At 39.9% G+C, this 11,321-nt stretch overlaps 1 long non-coding RNA gene across 1 annotated transcript; it reads left to right on the top strand.

Moving 5' to 3' along the window:
* The first annotated feature begins 325 nt into the window (after nt 1–325).
* On the top strand, nt 326–826 carry LOC106083283 (uncharacterized). Its single transcript, XR_001220615.2, has 3 exons — nt 326–412; nt 475–558; nt 620–826. It is a non-coding gene; the product is annotated as an uncharacterized LOC106083283 (long non-coding RNA).
* Nucleotides 827–11,321: the final 10,495 nt, after the last annotated feature.

Genomic DNA, 11,321 nt, shown 5'->3' with positions numbered 1-11,321 from the left:
AATGTTTAACAAATTTTTAATTGGACGGATTAAAAATGTTATTTAATGGCATAAACAGTATGTATCTGTTCCTACAAAAAGCAAGATAGTATTGTGGTCCCTTTCACACACATATTATGTGAATAGAAGTGCAAATGGGCCATATATGTGTACGCATGCACCACTGAATGCAAAAACAAAATTGTTTGCTTCTCTCCCACATAATCATGTTTTCATTTCGTGTATTCTTGATGTAATTCAAAAGAAGACAACAAACAATTGGCGTGCCTAGATGGAAATAAAGTTGGCAAAAAAAAACATCGAGAAAGAGAAAGATTGCAAAGCAGAAAAATCAAGACGGTGAAAATATAAATGAAATAATTATACATGCGAAACGCACCTAAAAATGGAGAACATGGTAGAAATTAAATGGGTATGTTTATATGTGCATTAATGCTACTAATAATGCTTTTAAATTATTCATATATAAATTAGGCTTCTTGATATCGACTAACAGAAACACAACTACATCCCTTCATGTGGATCAATACTTCGAGATATTATATACGAAAGGCTAAGGTTGTTATTCATAACGAATTATTTCAATATAAAAACAATTTCTTTGTTTTACACTTTCCAGATATGGCGCCGGTGATGAAAAATGTATGCGAAGCAAAGGGAGTAAATATCCGAGAGAACGACGTACAGTCCAATCCCTTTCCTAATATTCCAACTACCTGCACATATTGTTATTTTAATGACTTTGGTTTGAAGTCTCATTGACAGCAGTAAAAAATTCAATCACAATTGAAAGAGTTCACTTGGATTTCTTCCTCATCTATGTACATGGTGGCCTACCAACTAAAAGTTTTAGTTAGTCATTTAGTTGTACCATTAGGACTTTCTCCGCTTGTAACACAAATTAGGTTTATGTTTTAAATAAGAAGACAGAACATTTTAACGCAACATATTTCATTTTGTATTCGCAATTAATCGACTGAAGTAAAAAATGGTTTATTTATGGAAAAAATACCAGTTATTTATTTTAATTATGTCAGTTAAACGTGTTTTTGAAAGAATAAAAAATTTTTAAATAAATTGTTTTATCAAATTGATAACCGTTTTAATTGAATTATTCAGCTTGTCATAAGTGCAAATTCCTAAACGGTTTATTAATAATACAATTTTTTTATAGGTACGATGTCGACAAAATTTTCAATTGATTATACAAATTTCTTTATTAAACCAAGATTTCTATTTTTCTGCGTGTTTAGAATGACTGCTGCTTATTTTATGATGCGGTTGTTGGGAGGTGAGTAAACTAAAATAAAATAAAAAATGAAAGATAAGATTTTAATTTTTTGAAAGAACATGAGAAGAAATCGACTTATCGCAGCCAGAAATTATACCTAACATAGTCGAACACATGTGTTCCTTTGGCATCGATTCAGAATAAACTTCACCCGAAACCGGCAGACTCCAAATAAAAACACAATTAGGCTTAAATGTCGTTAGACTAATTAAAATACGTTTTATTTGTGTGGTTAATGAGTGATAGTCGTTGTTAACATTGACGTTGTTTATTCCCTTTAAATAAATATTTAAATTAAAGGAAAATGCTAAGAGCTACATTTTAAAAATGAATTTAACACAATTCTCTTTCTTATATATAAAATTAAATTTGTGTTTGTTTGCATGTTTGTTTGTTTGTCGGTTTGTTTGTTTGTTCCGTGTAGACTCAAAAACGGCTGAACCGATTACATTGAAATTTTCACAGATTGTGTAGGTTGGTCGGTAAGGAAACATAGGCTATATAATTTTTTGATATCGGGAGGGGGGCGGACCCTCTCCCTTACCCCAAAAGTACTACCCAAAAATAAAAGTGGACCGATCGGGACAATATGGGATTCAAATGAAAGGTATTCAATCATAGAGTTCGATTTTCATAGTAGGGTCCAAGTAACTGGGGGGCCGCCCCAGCCCCAAAACCCTTGTTTCTCTGGAATAATAAGTAGAGGATGTCGGGGAGGGACTCAATACTGAAGCCCTTAGAAAAAGAACCAATGAGGGGAGGAAGGCAGTTAACTCCAGTTATTTCTCAGTTGATGTGTAATGGATAAAAACTCGGTTGGGGGCGAGACAAGGGAAAATAAAACACCGTGAATTAGAATTGTAATTCGGATCAGTTCTTTTATTCTGGGAAGACGACGATCTTACCACAATGGATGTTGAAGAAAAAGTGAACTACTTAAAGCTAAGACCTAAGGACGGAAGCTGTGGTTGATAAAAGAAATTCGAACATTTTATTCTCTAACATTTATCTTATATCTTTTAAGTAACCGATGAATGCATTTGCCTATCGCAGCATTATGGGTACGATAATACGTACAACAGTGCTGCGCTGCAAACAGATTAAAGCAAGAGGTGCTGCGTTAACATCGCCGCCCCCCTTGCAGTACTACTGCAAATAATCTTTCATTAGAACGTTAATTTAAAACCACATTTCCTTTTAGATTAATCTCAGTAAATAAAGATAAGTATTCTAAGGATTATAAATCATTCAATTCAGTATTCTTATAACAAAAATTTCTTATAGCGTGATTTCATTTGCAAATTTTAAAATTCATGTTTTAATGCTTAGAAAGAAGTTAAAACTAAATATGGTGAACCAATGTGTTTTCTACGTTTGTTTCTAGTCTTTGGATTTGCATTCAGTTATTTAAATTGAGACAGTGCCGTATAAGATTATACCAAAAGTCGTATTTTGGGCAGTAGGGAGACCACTGCGGACAAAAATACCATCAGTTACAACTTTTGAGTAAATATCAACCCCTAAGATTAATTCAATGGGTGCAGATTTGTAAAAATTCTTATCGGCGAGGACAAAATTTTGAAAGTTTTTCTTAATTTCTTCAGGTAAATCTTGGCTGGGGGTAGTAATCGCGATTCTGTTATTGACTCTAAGAATAACGTGGATTTTATCGTTAAGATCGGTAGATGAAACCAAGGTCAACGGGCACATTATTTCATCGTCCAGTTCTAAGGTCATAAGGTTTAACTTATCGACAAATTTTTTGGAAACATAGCTCATTTTTGACCCTGAGTCCAGTAAACAGCGGCCCTGGTAGGATCCATTTTTGGTTTCTACATTCACTATAGCTGTAGGAAGGAGGGTGATTACATTTTGCTTTAGGATTGATGATAAGGATGGTTCTGAAGATGATGTCGCTGATTTAGGTACGCCATTCTTGGACTCTGAGGTTTGCCGTTGAAATGATGATTTTGATGCCTTGGAATTGCTTGAATTGGATAATTTGGAAGTGGATCCTTTGAAATCAGATGATTTGGAACCGGATGATTTGGAATCTGATGATTTGGAACAGGATGATTTGGAATCGGATGTGGTGGATTTATATTTATTAGATTGCATATGGAACCGTGGATGAATATGTAGCAATGTATGATGGTGTTTTTTACAGTACTTGCATCCGGAGGTGCTAAAGCAGGAGTTTTTGGAGTGTACGTGCGCAAGACAGTTAGGACAATAACCATATTTCTGGACGGTTTCCTTTCTTTGTATGGTATTCATGCTAAGGAAACGACGACACAGTCTAAGAGGATGGGTTCCTTTGCAAACTCTACAGTCGTAGTTCCCATGATTACCCCTCTTAGATTTGTGGTATGGTTTGCTTGGAGATTGGTTGCGCATATTTCTGTAAAACACCAGACGAGTGACTGTTACACAATTGGACATTGATAAAGTAGATGAATAGTCAGGAATCGCTCGGAAGCACAACCAACTTTGTTATCGGACGTGTAATAGTACCTTTTATGGTACGGATATCTGCGACACGAATCCTTTTATCAGAGCCTGGATAGACTTTACAAATTCGACCAAGTCGCCAGCAGTTTGGAGGAATATTGTCCTCCTTAATAACGACCAGGGCGTTCTCATGAATATTCTCCTCTGGTTCCTTCCATTTGGTTCGTCGATGAAGCTCTTTGAGGTATTCCGATTTCCACCTCGAACAGAAATTCTGATAAATAAGTTTGACCCTTTGCCATCGATTTCGCAATGATAGGGGAGCTTCATCTATACTTGGTTCGACTGGGGCCAATAATGGGGAACCCACTAAAAAGTGGCCTGGTGTTAATGCGGAGAGGTCGGAAACGTCTTGGGACATGGGAGACAGAGGTCTTGAATTCAAACAAGATTCAATTCTACAAAGAATCGTCTGAAATTCTTCGTAGGTGTATTTCATATTACCTGCAACTTTTTTGAAATGTTGTTTAAAACTTTTCACCCCTGCCTCCCAGAGCCCTCCCATATGAGGTGCTCCTGGCGGAATGAAATGCCAAACCAAATTTTGATGCGAGTAGTTGGATATGGTGGATTCTCTTGACGCTTGAACAAAGTCACGAGCTATGCTTCTAGAAGCCCCCACAAAGGTAGTGCCATTGTCGGAGTGAATATGTAAGGGGCACCCTCGGCGCGAAACAAAGCGAGCAAAAGCCGCAAGGAAAGCCGAAGTAGACAAGTCGGAAGTAACTTCAAGGTGTATAGCCTTGGTGCCAAAACATATAAAAACGCATACATAAGCCTTAGTAAGGCGAAAGGATCTACCAGAGTATGTTTTGATGTCGAAAGGCCCCGCGAAATCCAAGCCCGTGTGAGTGAAGGGTCTTGAGACCTCACATCTTTCCGGAGGTAGGGCAGCCATCAATTGTTTCTGGCATTTCTTTCTATACAAGACACACGGCTTACACTTATGGATAGTGGTCCTAATTAAACTCTGAACTCGAGGAATCCAGTAGGATGTTCGCAAAAGACGTAGTACTAACTGGTTCCCGCCATGTAAACTAATATGATGAACGAACTGAACTAGAAGACGAGAAAACTGGCAGTCATAGGGAAGGATGATTGGATGTCTTTCATCATAAGACAGCCCTGGAGCGGATTCCAATCTTCCGCAAATGCGCATTACCCCTTTCGCGTCCAAAAACGGATTAAGGCTAAGTAGGGAACTAGAGGAACATATTTGCGTCTTTCTGGATAAGGCATGGTATTCTCTGGAGTACCAAGCCTTTTGACATACAATAATGAGTACATTCTTTACGGAATTAATTTCAGAAGCACTTATCACAGTGGATTCCCTACAAAATCCTACTCGAAACTTTGGATGGGTATGGTGAAAGAAACGGTAGATATATGCTACCACCCGAAGAGCTCTAGGGAATGAAGAAAAACGCTCAAGAATATCGGAGAAGTTTACAAAATATGAGATATTCACTTTCAGTGGTTTTCTTTCCAATTCAGTTTCCGTGTTTCGAAAATCGGGGCACTTCAAGATCGGATTTGATAGCCATTTCGGACCATGCCACCAAAGATCATTACCTCTTAAGTCCTGTGGTGACACTCCCCTGCTCGGTAAATCAGCGGGGTTCTCCTCGGAATTAACATGATACCAACGAACCGTATCTGTTACCTGGGAAATTCGGGAAATCCTATTGGCCACAAATGTGGTCCAAAAACATGGGGGTTTTGCCAGCCAGGAAAGGACTATGCTTGAGTCGGTCCAACAAAATAATGCATAATTCTCGATTTCCAATTGAGGAAGAACATTATCGACCATATCCGCCAATAAAGTGGCCCCACATAACTCCAGCCTAGGAATCGAGAGGGTCTTGATAGGAGCCACCCTAGTTTTAGATGATATTAAATGGCAAGACACCGATTCGCCTTGTTGTACACGTGCATAAAGTACAGCCGCATAAGCCCTTTCCGACGCGTCGGAAAACGCATGAAATTGGACATTACTTCTTGGACAAAATCGAATCCATCGCGGAATTTTTATCAAATTTATATCAGAGTAATTCTGTTGAAATATTTTCCAGGACTGCAAGGATGCGGGGGAAAGGACTTCGTCCCATTCGGTCCTATCAACCCATACCCTCTGCATTATAATTTTCGCCTGAATGACAACAGGGGATAGACATCCCGCAGGGTCAAATAATTTCGAAATCTGTGAAAGGACCTCACGCTTCGTATATTCACAATTCTCCGGAAATTCCGTAAGGGAGAAATAAAACTCATCCGATCGAGCATTCCATCGGATCCCCAAAGTCTTTGCGGAACAACGATCATCCAAGTCCAAAAAATCCTCAAAAAGGAGATGGTCATTTGGGAGATCCGACAACAGTTTCTTAGTATTAGCAGTCCATTTCCTCATGGTGAATCCTGCTGATTTCAAAGCCACGATCAGTTGATCCCTGGCAGAAATGGCGTCCTCTATTGTGTGGGAACCGGCAATGGCATCGTCTACGTACATAGAACTTCTTAGAATATTGCTAGCTAAAGGATATTTATCCTGGACGTCATCGGCTAGTTGCAGAATGGTCCTTATCGCTAGATAAGGTGCACAATTAACCCCAAAGGTCACAGTATTTAATCGAAAGTCCTGTAAGACATCTTTGGAATTGGATCGAAATACAATGCGTTGGAATGTGGTATGTTCGGGGTTTAGCAAAATCTGCCTGTACATCTTCTGGATGTCCCCACTGAACACGTACCGGAATAAACGCCATTTCAGAATGAGAACAGTCAAATCTTTCTGTAGAGTCGGACCTGTATGCAAAAGGTCGTTAAGACTTCGGCCATTCGAAGTCGGACATGAGGCGTTAAACACAACACGCAACTTCGTTGTCGTGCTCTCCGCCTTCATGACAGCGTGGTGGGGCATATAGTAATGACGTAAAGGATCCTCGCGGATAGGTGCGGATACAGGAGACATATGACCTAGGTCAATATACTCCTGGAGTACTTCATCATACTGCCTCTTCAGCCCCGTGTCGCGCCCCAAACGACACTCGTTGCGTAAAAATTGTGCTATTGCCCCCTGTCTGGACTGACCAATACCGAGACTCATTAAATCATCCTCCTTGAACGGAAGTGACACAATGTACCTTCCTTGCGCATTCCGTCTCGTCGTACGCCTATACAACTCCTCACAAAAAAGATCTTGTGGGGAAAGTGGCCTCAATCGTGGAACGTCCTCCACCTCCCAAAATCTAGAAATTTCTTTATCTAAAGAAATTTCGCAAAAGCACGAAACACAAGGAGAAATACGTGAGTACCCGGAAACAGGAAGAGGTCCAGTCAGGACCCATCCGAAAATGGTCTGCTGTGCCATCAACGTGCCACAGACCTGTTGCAAGACCCCCGGTAGAATAATCGACGGAAGCAGATCGCTACCAATAAGAACATCGACATTAGAACTTCGATAAAAGTGGGGGTCTGCCAATGAAATCTGGGGAAGATCAGGAAGGGAGTCAATATTGATGGTCTGAGAAGGAAGTGTACTGGACAAGTGAGGGACCACGAGAGCGGTCGCGGAAACTTCATGGGAATCATCCATATTCGACTTCAAAGCAAAAGAACATTGTTTGGAAACATCGGCAGTCACCGAGTTGTTCAAACCTGATATTTTCGCGCAGGCGCGTTTAAAAGGGATCCTCAACCTTTTAAACAACCTCTCAGAGACCAAAGTACCCTCTGAACCTGAATCCAATAAAGCGCGGGCTATATATGTGTCACCTAAGTGATCTATCCTCACGAGGGCTGTTCCTAACAAAACAGTCCTGGAACCGATAGAAAAGTACGTCTGAACACAACTCCCTTTGGACGTAGTGGACTGTATGGGGGGAGAAAGTGGACAAGCGGTTGCTGTGTTAAGGTTCAGAGAAGGTTGTGTATTTTGTGCCGAGTTTGAGACTGGCGAGGAGGCCGTAGTAGTATCATTAGTATCCCTATGGAGCAGGGTATTATGGCGTCGTTGACATTTAAAACATGAATGTTTACTTTTACAATTTCTTACTGAATGGACACTGGAGAAGCAGTTGATACATAGTTTGCTGGCCTTTATTTCGGAAAGCCTTTGGTTGCAGTCCATCTCAAGAAACCGAGGACACTTTCGGATGATATGAAATTCGTTGGGACAAAGACGACATTCTGTCGGGTTGACATTCGCATGATACGTTCGGACTGCCTCGACTTTCTTCGAAGAAACATTTGATTTTCCTGTACCCGACTTTGTCTCCTTCATGCTCCTCGTATGATGAACAGACTCTAGAGTCCTGTGACGGTCAGTAAGAAATAAATCTAAATCCGACCATTTCGGAATAACGGCTTTATTGTGGAGCGATTGCTCCCACATCGTGAGAGTAGTCTCCGGTAGGCGATTGGAGCAAATGAAAACAAAAACGGGGTCCCAGCTCTCCACATTTATCTCGTAAAGACCAAGAGCGGAAATGCAAGAGTTAATATCTCGTTGCAAAACTTTAATTGAGCTGGCGGATTCGACAGAAATAGAAGGCAAATTAAACAATGATTTAAGTTGTTCATTCACCAAAATCCTTCTATTCTCAAAACGGGAACAGAGATTTGCCCATGCCGAACAAAATCCCTCGTTAGTCAGTGGACTCTTAGCTACAATATCGTGGGCCTCCCCTTTGGTTTTCTGCAACAAGTGGAACAATTTCTCTACTCCGGATAATCGCGAATTATCCTTACATACCGCCGTAAATAAGTCCCTAAATGTAGGCCAGGACTGGTAGTCCCCTTGGAAAGTTGGAATATCACATGGCGGTAGCGAAAATGCAGGCTTGGGGCTTGAGACCCGCCCCTGAGGACTAGGGAGCATTTCCTGTTTTAGTTCACAAAGGGTAGTTGTACACCTGCTATACGTTATATAACAGCTCTGGTATTTGGCCTTGACTATCGCTAGCTCATTGGCCTCCTCCTCTTCACTAGCATCGTCCTTTGCCAAACCTTCCCCATCGACATCATCGTTTGAAATGTCTTCTAAACATTTATCATAAGCCTGCTTCAATTTATTCCAAATCGATTTAACTTCTTCCTTATGTGTCTCGATAGCGAAGACGGAAGAAATCGGTATCGCGTTAGTGTTCAATGCTGCCTCAAACTCCACTAACCGATCCGCCATACGGATGAAATGATCGAGGGACATTTCGGAAATATCTCAACCAAAAACTATGAAAAGGAAAGGCTACAATTCGATCTGTAGGAAACCGAGAAATAGTCGGGTAAAAAAGTTGATGGCAACTCTACTCAAGAATTGAAGATAAAGATCGAACCTTTAAGTATTCAGTGGATGCATCTATGAACGAAGCAAAATGTAAAAGCAAAACTGGAAGGGCGCTAATGTACAAGAAAGAAAAACAACATAAACATATGTTCCTGGAACACCAGTTCGTTTACCCCAACATATAGCTGAGATAGTTCACTGAGAGCTTGGAAAGTGTTCCAATGGAGGATGTGGATTACCTTATACAGGTGTGTAGAAAAATCACAACTTAAGAGAGGTTTGTAGGTAGCACCGTCACTGGAAGATATATATGAAGATATGTATATGGTATGGCCCGTCGCTGTTTGGAAATGTTCTCCACCAAGAGAGCCAAACGAAATAACAGCGATGAGTATGAAACCAAAATAGAATTGTAATAAAGCTCAAACTCTCTGTTATCACCTTGCTGCTGTGAAACAACTGGTTTGAGTGAAATGATGAGAACAGTAAAGCTTTTGTAATTATCGCATGCGAGAAAAAAGAAATAGAAGTAGTTGTTGTCAGAACTACAACAAAGATATGCTAGCCCCGATGTCCCCAAAGGTAATGAACTGAGACGAAAAACCAAAAACAAATATTCATGCAAAATTTACTCGTGGTGTCTATGCATAAAAAATACCACAAAAAAGATCAAATCAATAAGTGGGCGATGTACGTAAGTCAATTGCAATGTGCGGCCATAGAGCATGTAACATTCATATGGCCGTTTTCGTTCACAACAACACGTGCTTTGATCAGAAATGCCTTGACAGTCGTAAATAAGAATATTTCTTTTTCAAACACTACTGAATTCATTAAAAACTTACTTTTGGTAAACTAAGCCCATGGAAAATGTCTAGTCGCTTCTCCTCAAAATGTTTGGTTTAGAATATACGCAATATATAGATATCCTAATTCATCCAAAAGTCCACAACGTTGGCTTTGCTTCCGATTTCAGTATTATGAGCAATTCATGACAATCGTATTTTAAAATTATATTATTTTCGACGTTTTCTTCATTATTTCTGTGAAACTTTAAGTATTTCGACGAGCACACTTTTTTAATTTTCTTTTCCTGACACTTGTTACTGTACTGAATGCAATACCAAAGCCAAACAACAAACGTACCTTGTCTCCAAAGTTCTTCTGTTAATTTCTGCTACGCACCAACGGGATGTCTCTCACTCGCTGCTAATCCGGTTCGTTGAGGACCAATGTTTCTCTGGAATAATAAGTAGAGGATGTCGGGGAGGGACTCAATACTGAAGCCCTTAGAAAAAGAACCAATGAGGGGAGGAAGGCAGTTAACTCCAGTTATTTCTCAGTTGATGTGTAATGGATAAAAACTCGGTTGGGGGCGAGACAAGGGAAAATAAAACACCGTGAATTAGAATTGTAATTCGGATCAGTTCTTTTATTCTGGGAAGACGACGATCTTACCACAATGGATGTTGAAGAAAAAGTGAACTACTTAAAGCTAAGACCTAAGGACGGAAGCTGTGGTTGATAAAAGAAATTCGAACATTTTATTCTCTAACATTTATCTTATATCTTTTAAGTAACCGATGAATGCATTTGCCTATCGCAGCATTATGGGTACGATAATACGTACAACAGTGCTGCGCTGCAAACAGATTAAAGCAAGAGGTGCTGCGTTAACACCCTTTAAAATAGGTTTATTTGACGATCACGACAATAAGGGACTCAAATGAAAGGTATTCGGGAGTAGATTACCAATATGGCCAGGAAGTAGGAATAGACTTTATAATTTATTGATAACGGAAGGGGGCTACCGTTACCCCAAAAACGCCACCCAAAATCAAAGTGGACCGATAAGGACAATATGGGTATCAAATCAAAAGTATGAGGGAGTATATAACGAATCTGGCATACAAATTCATGTCGGAGTATAGGGGGTCACCCCACCCCCCAAAAAAAACCCAAAATGGACATATTAGTCAATCACGGATATATGGGACTCGGTTTGTTTGTTCCGTAAAGACTGAAAGACGGCAGAACCGATTTTCTCGAAATTTTCGCATATTGTGGAGGTTGGTCTGAAAGGAAACATAGGCTATACAATTTTTCGGTATCGGAAGGGGGCGAACCTTCTCCCTTATGCCAAAAACACAACCTCAAATCAAAAGTGAACCGATCGGGACAATATAGGTATCAAATGAAAGGTATTGGAGAGTATAGTATTAAAACTTGAATCTAAGT

The sequence above is a fragment of the Stomoxys calcitrans genome, chromosome 3 (assembly GCF_963082655.1).
Source record: "Stomoxys calcitrans chromosome 3, idStoCalc2.1, whole genome shotgun sequence".
Lineage (NCBI taxonomy): Eukaryota > Metazoa > Arthropoda > Insecta > Diptera > Muscidae > Stomoxys > Stomoxys calcitrans.
Note: the sequence above shows the minus strand (reverse complement) of the source record. Positions and strands in the feature narration are given on the sequence as shown.